At 39.1% G+C, this 12,777-nt stretch overlaps 1 protein-coding gene and 1 long non-coding RNA gene across 2 annotated transcripts in view; both read left to right on the top strand.

Annotated features, from left to right (window-relative positions):
• The window catches only part of LOC133538135 (gastrula zinc finger protein XlCGF26.1-like), a 263,415-nt gene that overhangs the window by 43,833 nt on the left and 206,805 nt on the right, over positions 1-12,777 (top strand). The gene's annotated exons all lie outside the window — the stretch shown is intronic.
• On the top strand, positions 2,804-3,740 carry LOC133557866 (uncharacterized). The gene is made up of 3 exons (XR_009807861.1): positions 2,804-3,176; positions 3,446-3,531; positions 3,617-3,740. It is a non-coding gene; the product is annotated as an uncharacterized LOC133557866 (long non-coding RNA).

The raw sequence follows: 12,777 nt of genomic DNA, 5'->3' as shown, positions 1-12,777 counted from the left end.
TCCCCATTGTCTGGTTGCCACAACAACCCTAGTCTTACTGGATCCACAAACTCAATACAATTACAAGTAAAAGAATATCATTATAACTACACAATACAAAAAAAAATAAAAACATCAATAAGAAAATAAGCAAACAATTTATAGTCACAGAATAATAATTACCATATAAATATAACTACACAATACAACATCAAACAAAATCATCAATAAGCAAACGAATTTACAGACTCAGATAAAATATTAGTTTCCTTTTGAAAACCTGTATATATATATATATATATATATATATATATATATATATATATGTGTGTGTGTGTGTGTGTGTGTGTGTGTGTGTGTGTGTGTGTGTGTGTATATATGTATATATTACCTCTATTATCAACAATACAAGTGTTTAAAATGCAACAATGCATTTATATATATATATATATATATATATATAGGTATATATATAGGTATATATATGTGTGTGTGTATATATATGTGTGTATATATATATATATATATGTATATATTACCTCTATTATCAACAATACAATTGTTTAAAATGCAACAATGCAAATATATATATATATATTGGTATGTCTACAGGACTGCCTACCCCCAGACTAAACGACTCTGAAACCAATAAGGAATGTAACTGTCGTGGAGGCGTGTCTTAATGAAATTAAACAATGGATGTCCGCTAACTTTTTGCAATTTAATGCCAAAAAAACGGAAATGCTGATTATCGGTCCTGCTAGACACCGAACTCTATTTAATAATACAACTTTAACATTTGACAACCAAACAATTAAACAAGGCGACACGGTAAAGAATCTGGGTGTTATCTTCAACCCAACTCTCTCCTTTGAGTCACACATTAAAAGCGTTACTAAAACGGCCTTCTTTCATCTCCGTAATATTGCTAAAATTCGCTCCATTCTGTCCACTAAAGACGCTGAGATCATTATCCATGCGTTTGTTACGTCTCGTCTCGATTACTGTAACGTATTATTTTCGGGTCTCCCCATGTCTAGCATTAAAAGATTACAGTTGGTACAAAATGCGGCTGCTAGACTTTTGACAAGAACAAGAAAGTTTGATCACATTACGCCTGTACTGTATATACCTTTATATACATATATACATACATATATACTGTATATACCTTTATATACATATATACATACATATATACTGTATATACCTTTATATACATATATACATACATATATACCTGTACTGGCTCACCTGCACTGGCTTCCTGTGCACTTAAGATGTGACTTTAAGGTTGAACTACTTACGTATAAAATACTACACGGTCTAGCTCCATCCTATCTTGCCGATTGTATTGTACCATATGTCCCGGCAAGAAATCTGCGTTCAAAGGACTCCGGCTTGTTAGTGATTCCCAAAGCCCAAAAAAAGTCTGCGGGCTATAGAGCTTTTTCATTCCCGGCTCCAGTACTCTGGAATGCCCTCCCGGTAACAGTTCGAGATGCCACCTCAGTAGAAGCATTTAAGTCTCACCTTAAAACTCATTTGTATACTCTAGCCTTTAAATAGACTCCCTTTTTAGACCAGTTGATCTGCCGTTTCTTTTCTTTTTCTTCTATGTCCCACTCTCCCTTGTGGAGGGGGTCCGGTCCGATCCGGTGGCCATGTACTGCTTGCCTGTGTATCGGCTGGGGACATCTCTGCGCTGCTGATCCGCCTCCGCTTGGGATGGTTTCCTGCTGGCTCCGCTGTGAACGGGACTCTCGCTGCTGTGTTGGATCCGCTTTGGACTGGACTCTCGCGACTGTGTTGGATCCATTATGGATTGAACTTTCACAGTATCATGTTAGACCCGCTCGACATCCATTGCTTTCCTCCTCTCCAAGGTTCTCATAGTCATCATTGTCACCGACGTCCCACTGGGTGTGAGTTTTCCTTGCCCTTATGTGGGCCTACCGAGGATGTCGTGGTGGTTTGTGCAGCCCTTTGAGACACTAGTGATTTAGGGCTATATAAGTAAACATTGATTGATTGATTGATTGAAGAAACCTGATTGCCCTCTCAACGGAGGGTGCTTACAAACATCAGTCGTTTACCAAGCAAAGGTAACACGCAAGGACATTAACACATCCGACACGTACGTAGGATTAACCGAAGGAGCGTTCAAAACCAGATGGAATAATCACAAGGCCTCCTTTAGAAACCAGACTTTGCGGAATTCTACAGAACTCAGCAAACACATTTGGAACCTCAAAGACAACAATGTTGAATATTCAATAACATGGCAAATTCTTGCATCCAGGACACCTTACAACAGTGGTAATAAAAGATGCAACCTATGCTTAAAAGACAAACTGTTTATTATATATCTTGCAGATCTATCATCCCTCAACAAGCGCAGTGAAATCATTTCAACATGCCGCCACAGACGGAAACACCTCCTAGGTAACACATGAGCCAATCACCACACCCTACATCTGCCTGTACCCACCCACTCTGTGCCCTATATAAACCATTGTATGTGAAGGCTTCCATTAAAATCTCCTGATGATTGAGGGAACCCCTCATGAAACAGTTCTGTAGAGATGAAGTAGTCTTGTGATTTTTCCCACACCTACATATATATATAGGTATATATATGTGTGTGTGTATATATATGTGTATATATATATGTATATATTACCTCTATTATCAACAATACAATTGTTTCAAATGCAACAATGCATATATATATTTATCAATGTGCATTGTTGCATTTGAAACAATTGTATTGTTGATAGATAGATAGATGGATAGATAGTACTTTATTTATTCCTTCAGGAAAATAAAAACATTTCAGCACAAACCCATTCAAGATCAGACAAACATTTAGAAGGGAGACAGAACAGGATTGCTGACGGGTCTGCCGGCTTTCAGCGCCCCTTACAAAAAAGGTGAGATACAGGTAAACAAGTGGGGGGGAATGGTAGAAAAAAAAAGAAGATTAAAATAAAACAAAATAAAATCGGTAATAGAGGTAATTATTGTTATTATTCATCCATCCATCCTTTTTCTACCGCTTATTCCCTTCTGGGTGGCGGGCGGCGCTGCAGCCTATCTCAGCTACAATCGGGCGGAAGGCGGGGTACACTCTGGACCAGTGGTTCCTCAAATGGGGGTACGCATACCCCTGGGGGTACTTGAAGGTATGCCAAAGGGTACGTGACATTTTTTTTTAAATATTCTAAAAATAGCAACAATTCTAAAATCCTTCATAAATATATTTATTGAATAATGCTTCAACAAAATATGAATGTAAGTTCATAAACTATGAAAAGAAATGCAACAATGCAATATTCAGTGTTGACATCTAGATTTTTTGTGGACATGTTCCATAAATATTGATGTTAAAGATTTCTTTTTTTGTGAAGAAATGTTTAGAACTAAGTTGATGAATCCAGATGGATCTCTATTACAATCCCCAAAGAGGACTGTGGATAGACGGAGCTGGCGGTCTGACGGAGCGGCAGGGCACTCTTGAGCCCGGCCCAAGATGGCGGCGAGGAGGTGGAGGTGACGACCGAGCGGGAGCGACGCCACAATCGAATTCAGGTGCGTGGATCGCACACCGGGACACAATTAATGTATCTCCTGACAGTGTATAAAAGGGGAGAAGGAGGAGAGAACGAGGAGAAGGAGGTGGAGAACACACAGTGCCTGAAGAGCAGGATCGACAGAGCGACTAAAGAGCGACACGGAGGAGCGAGCAGCGGGAGCGGCGACGGCGCAAAATACTTTCTTTATTGCAAAATAAACAAGAGTCAAACCTGCAAAAGAGGTGTCCTTCCTTGGTGGTCAGTGGAACCCGCACGACGACGGCAAGAGACCGTCACAAGGGCCCTTTAAGTTGATGTTTACTTCTCTGTGTAGAAATCTTTATTTACAATTGAATCACTTGTTTATTTTCAAACAATATTTTAGTTACTTTTATATCTTTTTTTCCCAATAGTTCAAGAAATATTTTGCACAATTTAATAAATCAGAAACTGATGACATAGTGCTGTATTTTACTTCTTTATCTATTTTTTTCCAACCAAAAATGTTTTGCTCTGATTAGGGGGTACTTGAATTAAAACATTTTTTAAAGGTGGGTACATCACTGAAAAAAGGTTGAGAACCACTGCACTGAACAAGTCACCACCTCATCACAGGTCCAACACAGATAGACGGACAACATTCACACACTAGGGCCAATTTAGTGTTGCCAATCAACCTATCCCCAGGTGCATGTCTTTGGAGGTGGGAGGGGCCTATCCCCAGGTGCATGTCTTTGGAGGTGGGAGGAAGCGTGGGAGGACATGCAAATTCCATACAGAAAGATCCGGAGCCCGGGATTGAACCCATTATCAATGAATTTGATTTATTGATTGATTCAATGTTTTCAACTTGTTTAAGTCGGGGTCAACATTAATAATAATAATTACAAAAAGGGACAAGCGGTAGTAAATGGATGGATGGATGGATTCATTATCAATAGTGCTATTTCTGTTCGTATTAGTATTGCTCTGTTTGTAGTGTAATAAAGTTCCTTGTCATTTCTACCTTAATATTTACTTCACTAACTGCTTCTTTGCTATCACTGTTACCATCATATTTCTACATATCCTATTTGCTGATGTTGCTCTATTGTTGTTGTTGTTGTTGTGTTTGTTGTTGTTTGTGTCTCTCTTTCTTAACCCCCTATTGTCCCCACCATGTCCCCCTCTGTCTTCTTTTTTTTCCCCCTTTCTATCCCCTCACTGCAGAAACAAGATGAATTAAAGCTGCAAGCAGCGTTGGTCGAGTCCGCCTTTGGCTGCTCCGCTTCGGCTGCTGCCCCCGCGACTGAAGCCCTGGTCTTAGTCAGACCAACATAGAGGTATTTGTTTCATGTCTCTACGACATTCCTAACAGAAGTTACAAGCAGTTTTGTCTGGAAAAAGGTGACGGTTTTTTACAAAACTTTTATTTTGAAGGGGTAATTGCCAACTTCCTGTTGATTTTAACTGAAAGATGTCAATTATCAAAATGTAGGTCTAAGTGAGACCTACATTGAGGTTTTTGTTTCATGTCTGTCCGACATTACTACCAGAAGTTAAAAGCAGTTTTATCTGTTTTGTCTTCCTAGGAGCAGTTTTTTCTGTGTTTTATTCAAAAATTGCAATAGAGCGCAATTTTGAGTTTTAAGGTTTGTTTTTTTCACTAGATCGCAATTTTTGCCAGTCCTGATGTGTGTGCCAAGTTTGGTGAGTTTTGAAGCATTTTAAGGGGGTCAAATTTCAGTTCAAAGAGGCAAAAATTTAATTTTTTGCTAAAATTTTGTTTCAAAGGGGTTTTTGCCAACTTCCTGTTGATTTTGTCCCCACCATGTCCCCCTCTGTCTTCCTTTTTTTTCCCTTTCTATCCCCTCACTGCAGAAACAAGATGAAATATCACAAACAAGGGTGATATTTGCTTATTTTCTGTCTGATAAGATACTTTTTCTTACTAAGCAGATTTGATGTTAGAGTTTTTTATTTGTTTTTAGGGTTTTGGTCCTAAATGATCTCAGTAAGATATTACAGCTTGTAGCTGAGATTGTATCACATATATTGAGTAAAACATGCTTGAAACTAGAATATAAACTGTTGCAAAGCTGTGTCATCAACACTCACAAGTATAAAACTACTTTTTTAAAGCAATCATTTCTTATTTCAAGCATGAAATAAAAAATCACTGGCCCTTGGAACGCCTCGGGATCCCCCGGGAAGAGCTAGACGAAGTGGCTGGGGAGAGGGAAGTCTGGGCTTCCCTGCTTAGGCTGCTGCCCCCGCGACCCGACTTCGGATAAGCGGAAGAAGATGGATGGATGGATGGAAACATTAAGCTCAAAGAGAGATATGTCCTGTACCAGATTATAGCTAAATAGCTCATTTCCATCTGCAGTCCCTGGCTACCTAAATTAAAGGGATACATAAATCATGCAATACAATTATGACGATAACATTATATTATAGCATGTAATCAAATGAAGAAAAGTCATAAAATGCCCTTTCATGGACACATACTTAATATACAATACAACCACACCTTACTTACATCATCACACAAAGACAATACATGCTCTTGTTCACATCCGTCATCGTTTGTAAAAACAACCATGATTTTAACAGACACACCTCACCATTTACAACAAAAATGCTGTCATGTATTAATATAATAGACATTAAGTTGATGTGTCAAACATGGTGCCCACCTTAGTGACCGTGTGAGCAGCTTTGATTGCTGCAATCATAATTAAAACAGATGACAGCCAAATGGGCTTCACTGTTTTATTTTCAATTACAATATACAACATACGTACTCATATAGTAGTACAGTTGGCACATTACAGTAAACTGACAGTTAATATTTAAACATTCAACATGTGACATTTCAAACAATTTTGAACAGAAATAGTTCATGCACATTCAGATAAATTTTTCAAAATTACAATAATAAAAAATAAATAAAATAAAATTGAAAAAATATATTTTTTTTTTAATGTATTTTTTTAATATTTTTTTATTTTTTTTATTTTTTTTTAAATATATTTTTCATTTTATTTTATTTAAAAATATATATGTTTTTTTTTTTTTTAATTGTAATTTTGAAGAATTTATCTGAATGTGCATGAACTATTTCTGTTCAAAATTGTTTGAAATGTCACATGTTAAATGTGACATTTAAAAAAAAAAATTATATATACATATATACAAACCCCGTTTCCATATGAGTTGGGAAATAGAGTTAGATGTAAATATAAACAGAATACAATGATTTGCTAATCATTTTCAAGCCATATTCAGTTGAATATGCTACAAAGACAACATATTTGACGTTCAAACTGATAAACATTTTTTTTTTTTGCGAATAATCATTAGCTTTATAATTTGATGCCAGCAACACATGACAAAGAAGTTGGGAAAGGTGGCAATAAATACTGATACAATTGAGGAATGCTCATCAAACACTTATTTGGAACATCCCACAGGTGTGCAGGCTAATTGGGAACAGGTGTGTGCCATGATTGGGTATAAAAGCAGCTTCCATGAAATGCTAAGTCATTCACAAACAAGGATGGGGCGAGGGTCACCAATTTGTAAACAAATTGTCGAACAGTTTTAGAACAACATTTCTCATCAAGCTATTGCAAGGAATTTAGGGATTTTACCATCTACGCTCCGTAAAATCATCAAAAGGTTTAGAAAATCTGGAGAAATCACTGCACATAAGCGATGATATTACGGACCTTTGATCCCTCAGGCGGTACTGCATCAAAAACCGACATCAGTGTGTAAAGGATATCACTACATGGGCTCAGGAACACTTCATAAAACCATCAATCAATCAATGTTTATTTATATAGCCCTAAATCACAAATGTCTCCAAGGACTGCACAAATCATTACGACTACGACATCCTCGGAAGAACCCACATAAGGGCAAGGAAAACTCACACTCAGTGGGCAAGGAGAATTCACACCCAGTGGGACGCCAGTGACAATGATGACTATGAGAACCTTGGCGAGGACCTCAGATGTGGGCACCCCCCACCCCCTAGGGGACCGAAAGCAATGGATGTCGAGCGGGTCTAACATGATGCTGTGAAAGTTCAATCCATCGTGGCTCCAACACAGTCGCGAGAGTTCAGTTCAAAGCGGATCCAAGAAAGCAGCGAGAGTCCCGTCCACAGGAAACCATCCCAAGCGGAGTCAGATCAGCAGCGTAGAGATGTCCCCAACCAATACACAGGCGAGCGGTCCATCCTGGGTCCCGACGAGCGGTCCATCCTGGGTCTCGACTCTGGACAGCCAGTACTTCATCTATGGCCATCGGACCGGACCCCCTCCACAAGGGAGAGTGGGACAGAGGAGAAAAAGAAAAGAAGCGGCAGATCAACTGGTCTAAAAAGGAGGTCTATTTAAAGGCTAGAGTATACAAATGAGTTTTAAGGTGAGACTTAAATGCTTCTACTGAGGTGGCATCTCGAACTGTTACCGGGAGGGCATTCCAGAGTACTGGAGCCCGAACGGAAAACGCTCTATAGCCCGCAGACTTTTTTTGGGCTTTAGGAATCACTAATAAGCCAGAGTCCTTTGAACGCAGATTTCTTGCCGGGACATATGGTACAATACAATGGGCAAGATAGGATGGAGCCAGACCGTGTAGTATTTTATACGTAAGTAATAAAACCTTAAAGTCACATCTTAAGTGCACAGGAAGCCAGTGCAGGTGAGCCAGTATAGGTATATATGTATGTATATATGTATATAAAGGTATATACAGTACAGGTATATATGTATGTATATATGTATATATAGGTATATACAGTACAGGTATATATGTATGTATATATGTATATAAAGGTATATACAGTACAGGTATATATGTATGTATATATGTATATAAAGGTATATACAGTACAGGTATATATGTATGTATATATGTATATAAAGGTATATACAGTACAGGCGTAATGTGATCAAACTTTCTTGTTCTTGTCAAAAGTCTAGCAGCCGCATTTTGTACCAACTGTAATCTTTTAATGCTAGACATGGGGAGACCCCAAAATAATACGTTACAGTAGTCGAGACTGTCACGCCTATGGTTCATGTCTTGTTTTGGTCATGCTATGTTTAGTTTTTTGGAAAATTTTAGTTCTGTTTTGCATTTCCTTGTCTTACCATGCCAACTGATTTAGTTTTCTGTCATGTCGGATAATGAGTTTTGTTTGGCCATATTACCCTGAGCATCCCCAATCTTATCTGTTCTCAAAGCCAAGCAGTGTCTGGCCTGGTTAGTACTTGAATGGGAGACTGCCTAGGAATACCAGGTGCGTTTGACCCTTTGGACTCTAAGTTCCTTTTTTTTTCACTCCCTGTTTTGTTACCATGATAACCAATCAGTTCACCTGTCTTGTCACACCTGTTTTCACTTATCATGTTCATTATTTAAGCCACAGTTACCAGTTAGTCAGTCTGGCGACATCACCTCATTCACGCCCTCGATTATCTGCTTCATGCCTTGCAATGCTGTCCATTTGTCCACCTAAGTTTTTGTTATTCATGCCACTGCGCAAGTGTTTTTGTTTCATATTTGTAGTTTATAGTCTCTGTGCTAGTCTTTTGTTTCATAGCCCAGTTTTTTGTACCGCCATTGTGCACGCTTTTTGTTGGTTCATGTTTTTAGTTTTAGTGTCAAAATAAAGATGCCTTTACCTTCACGCCGTTTCCACTCCATTCGCTTTGCACCTCGGGAAAACAAACCAAGACCAGAGACGAGACGAGACGTAACAAACGCATGGATAATGATCTCAGCGTCGTTAGTGGACAAAATGGAGCGAATTTTAGCGATATTACGGCGATGAAGAAGGCCGTTTTAGTAACGCTTTTAATGTGTGACTCAAAGGAGAGAGTTGGGACGAAGATAATACCCAGATTCTTTACAGAGTCGCCTTGTTTAATTATTTGGTTGTCAAATGTTAAAGTTGTATTATTAAATAGAGGTCGGTGTCTAGCAGGACCGATAATCAGCATTTCCGTTTTTTTGGCGTTGAGTTGCAAAAAGTTAGCGGACATCCATTGTTTAATTTCATTAAGACACGCATCCAGCTGACTACAATCCGGCGTGTTGGTCAGCTTTAGGGGCATGTAGAGTTGGGTGTCATCAGCATAACAGTGAAAGCTAACACCGTATTTGCTTATGACGTCACCCAGCGGCAGCATGTAGATGCTGAAGAGTACAGGGCCAAGGACCGAACCCTGGGGAACTCCACACGTTACCTTAACATAGTCCGAGGTCACACTGTTATGGGAGACGCACTGCACCCTGTCAGTAAGATAAGAGTTAAACCAAGACAGGGCTAAGTCGGACATACCAATTTGTGTTTTGATACGCTCTCATAAAATATTATGATCAACGGTATCGAAAGCAGCGCAAAGATCGAGGAGCAGCAACATAGATGACGCATCAGAATCCATCGTTAGCAATATATCATTAGTCATTTTTGCGAGGGCTGTCTCCTGAAACCGGATTGAAAGGTTTCACATAGATTGTTAGACGCTAAGTGTTCATTTAGCTGCTCTGCAACAATTTTGTTGAGGATTTTCGAAATAAAGGGAAGGTGAAACACCGGTCGATAGTTTACCATGAGGTCAGGATCGAGGTTAGGTCTTTTAAGGAGAGGATGAATAACCGCTTTTTTGAATGCTGGGGGAACAGTGCCCGAGGAAAGTGATACGTTTATAGCACTGATGGACCTAATCATACAAAAATAAATAAAACCAATGTTAGTAACTACAGTTGGTCGCTACATCTGTAAGTGCAAGTTAAAACTCTACTATGCAAAGCAAAACCCATTCATCAAAAACACCCAGAAACGCCACCGGCTTCGCTGGGCCCGAGATCATCTAAGATGGACTGATGCAAAGTGGAAAAGTGTTCTGTGGTCTGACAAGTCCACATTTCAAATTACATTTTGAAACTGTGGACGCGGTGTCCTCCGAAACAAAGAGGAAAATAACCATCTGGATTGTTATAGGCGCAAAGTTGAAAAGCCAGCATCTGTGATGGTATGGGGGTGTATTAGTGCCCAAGGCATGGGTAACTTACACATGTGTGATGGTATGGGGGTGTATTAGTGACCAAGACATGGGTAACTTACACATGTGTGATGGTATGGGGGTGTATTAGTGCCCAAGGCATGGGTAACTTACACATGTGTGATGGTATGGGGGTGTATTAGTGCCCAAGACATGGGTAACTTACACATGTGTGATGGTATGGGGGTGTATTAGTGCCCAAGGCATGGGTAACTTACACATGTGTGATGGTATGGGGGTGTATTAGTGAACAAGACATGGGTAACTTACACATGTGTGATGGTATGGGGGTGTATTAGTGACCAAGACATGGGTAACTTACACATGTGTGATGGTATGGGGGTGTATTAGTGCCCAAGGCATGGGTAACTTACACATGTGTGATGGTATGGGGGTGTATTAGTGACCAAGACATGGGTAACTTACACATGTGTGATGGTATGGGGGTGTATTAGTGCCCAAGGCATGGGTAACTTACACATGTGTGATGGTATGGGGGTGTATTAGTGCCCAAGGCATGGGTAAATTACACATCTGTGAAGGCACCATTAATGCTGAATGGTCCATACAGGTTTTGGAGCAACATATGTTGTCATCCAAGCAACGTTTTCATGGACGCCCCTGTTTATTTCAATAAGACAATGCCAAGCCTCGTGTTACAATAGCGTTGCTTTGTAGTAAAACAGTGCGGGTACTTTCCTGGCCCGCCTGCAGTCCAGACATGTCTCCCATGGAAAATGTGTGGCGCATTATGAAGCGTAAAATACGACAGCGGAGACACCGGACTGTTGAAGGACTGAAGCTCTACATAAAACAAGAATGGGAAAGAATTCCACTTTCAAAGCTTCAACAATTAGTTTCCTCAGTTCCCAAACGTTTGAGTGTTGTTAAAAGAAAAGGTGATGTAACACAGTGGTGAACATGCCCTTTCCCAACTACTTTGGCACGTGTTGCAGCCATGAAATTATAAGTTAATTATTACTTGCAAAAAAAAATAAAGTTTATGTGGTTGAACATCAAATATCTTCTCTTTGTAGTGCAGTCAATTGAATGTGGGTTGAAAAGGATTTGCAAATCATTGTATTCTGTTTATATTTACATCTAACAAAATTTCCCAACTCATATGGAAACAGGGTTTATATATATGTATATATATATATATATATATATATATATATATATATATGTATATACTAAATTGGCCTTAGTGTGTAAATGTGAGTGTGAATGTTGTCTGTCTATCTGTGTTGGCCCTGCGATGAGGTGGCGACTTGTCCAGGGTGTACCCTGCCTTCCGCCCGATTGTAGCTGAGATAGGCGCCAGCGCCCCCCGCGACCCCGAAAGGGAATAAGCGGTAGGAAATGGATGGATATATATATATTCCTTGCGCACTAATTGACTGAAAGAGCACGCACTTGGCGCGATGATGACATTTTATTTATGGGAAAAATGCGAGAAATGTAATACATTTAATTTAATAATATTTTTCAATATATTGAGAAAAAATATCTCATATTTGTTTTTTCTATCGAGAAAAGTGCACTTGTGTTAGTGAGAATATACTTGTTTAAGGTATTTTGGGGTTCTTTGAGGTTAGCTAGTTTTACTTGTTTTGGAAAGTCTTGACAAGCCAAATTTTTTGTTCTATTGGCAGATCATTTTGCTTAGTTTCAAATAAAATACCCCAAATTTATGTTTGTTTTTTTCTTGTTTTTGAACACTGACTTTTTGCAGGGTTAAAATACAAATAACAGAAGCAAAAATACAACCGTTTTACGACCTTTTCTTTGAACTGTTCTGTAACCAAAGGCGATGTCTGTTTACCACCCCCTCCCTTAGAAACAGTTGTTGCCATGTAATCAGGGAAAGCCCAAATAAAAGAAGAGGTGTACAATCTTTCGCCAGAGCCTGATGGAGACTGTACAAGTGTACAGCCCAGACCTCTCTCCTCAATTGAGCCAAATTTAATTCTGTCTCTGTTTGATTCCTTGCTTCTGGTCTTGTTTAATAGATGTCATCAGTGTTTGAACCTGACACGAAGGGCCTGGTGAAACCTTTCAGTCGAGTCCAAGTAATTTTGTGTGCTTTCTATCTGCAATGTCAATAAAGTCTCCTTCCATATTCTATTGTTCTTGTGGTACTGAATTTTGTGCCATAT

This window comes from Nerophis ophidion, linkage group LG01 (genome assembly GCF_033978795.1).
Source record: "Nerophis ophidion isolate RoL-2023_Sa linkage group LG01, RoL_Noph_v1.0, whole genome shotgun sequence".
Taxonomy (NCBI): Eukaryota; Metazoa; Chordata; class Actinopteri; order Syngnathiformes; family Syngnathidae; genus Nerophis; species Nerophis ophidion.
The sequence above is the reverse complement of the archived record's forward strand: the minus strand, read 5'-3'. Positions and strand labels throughout refer to the sequence as shown.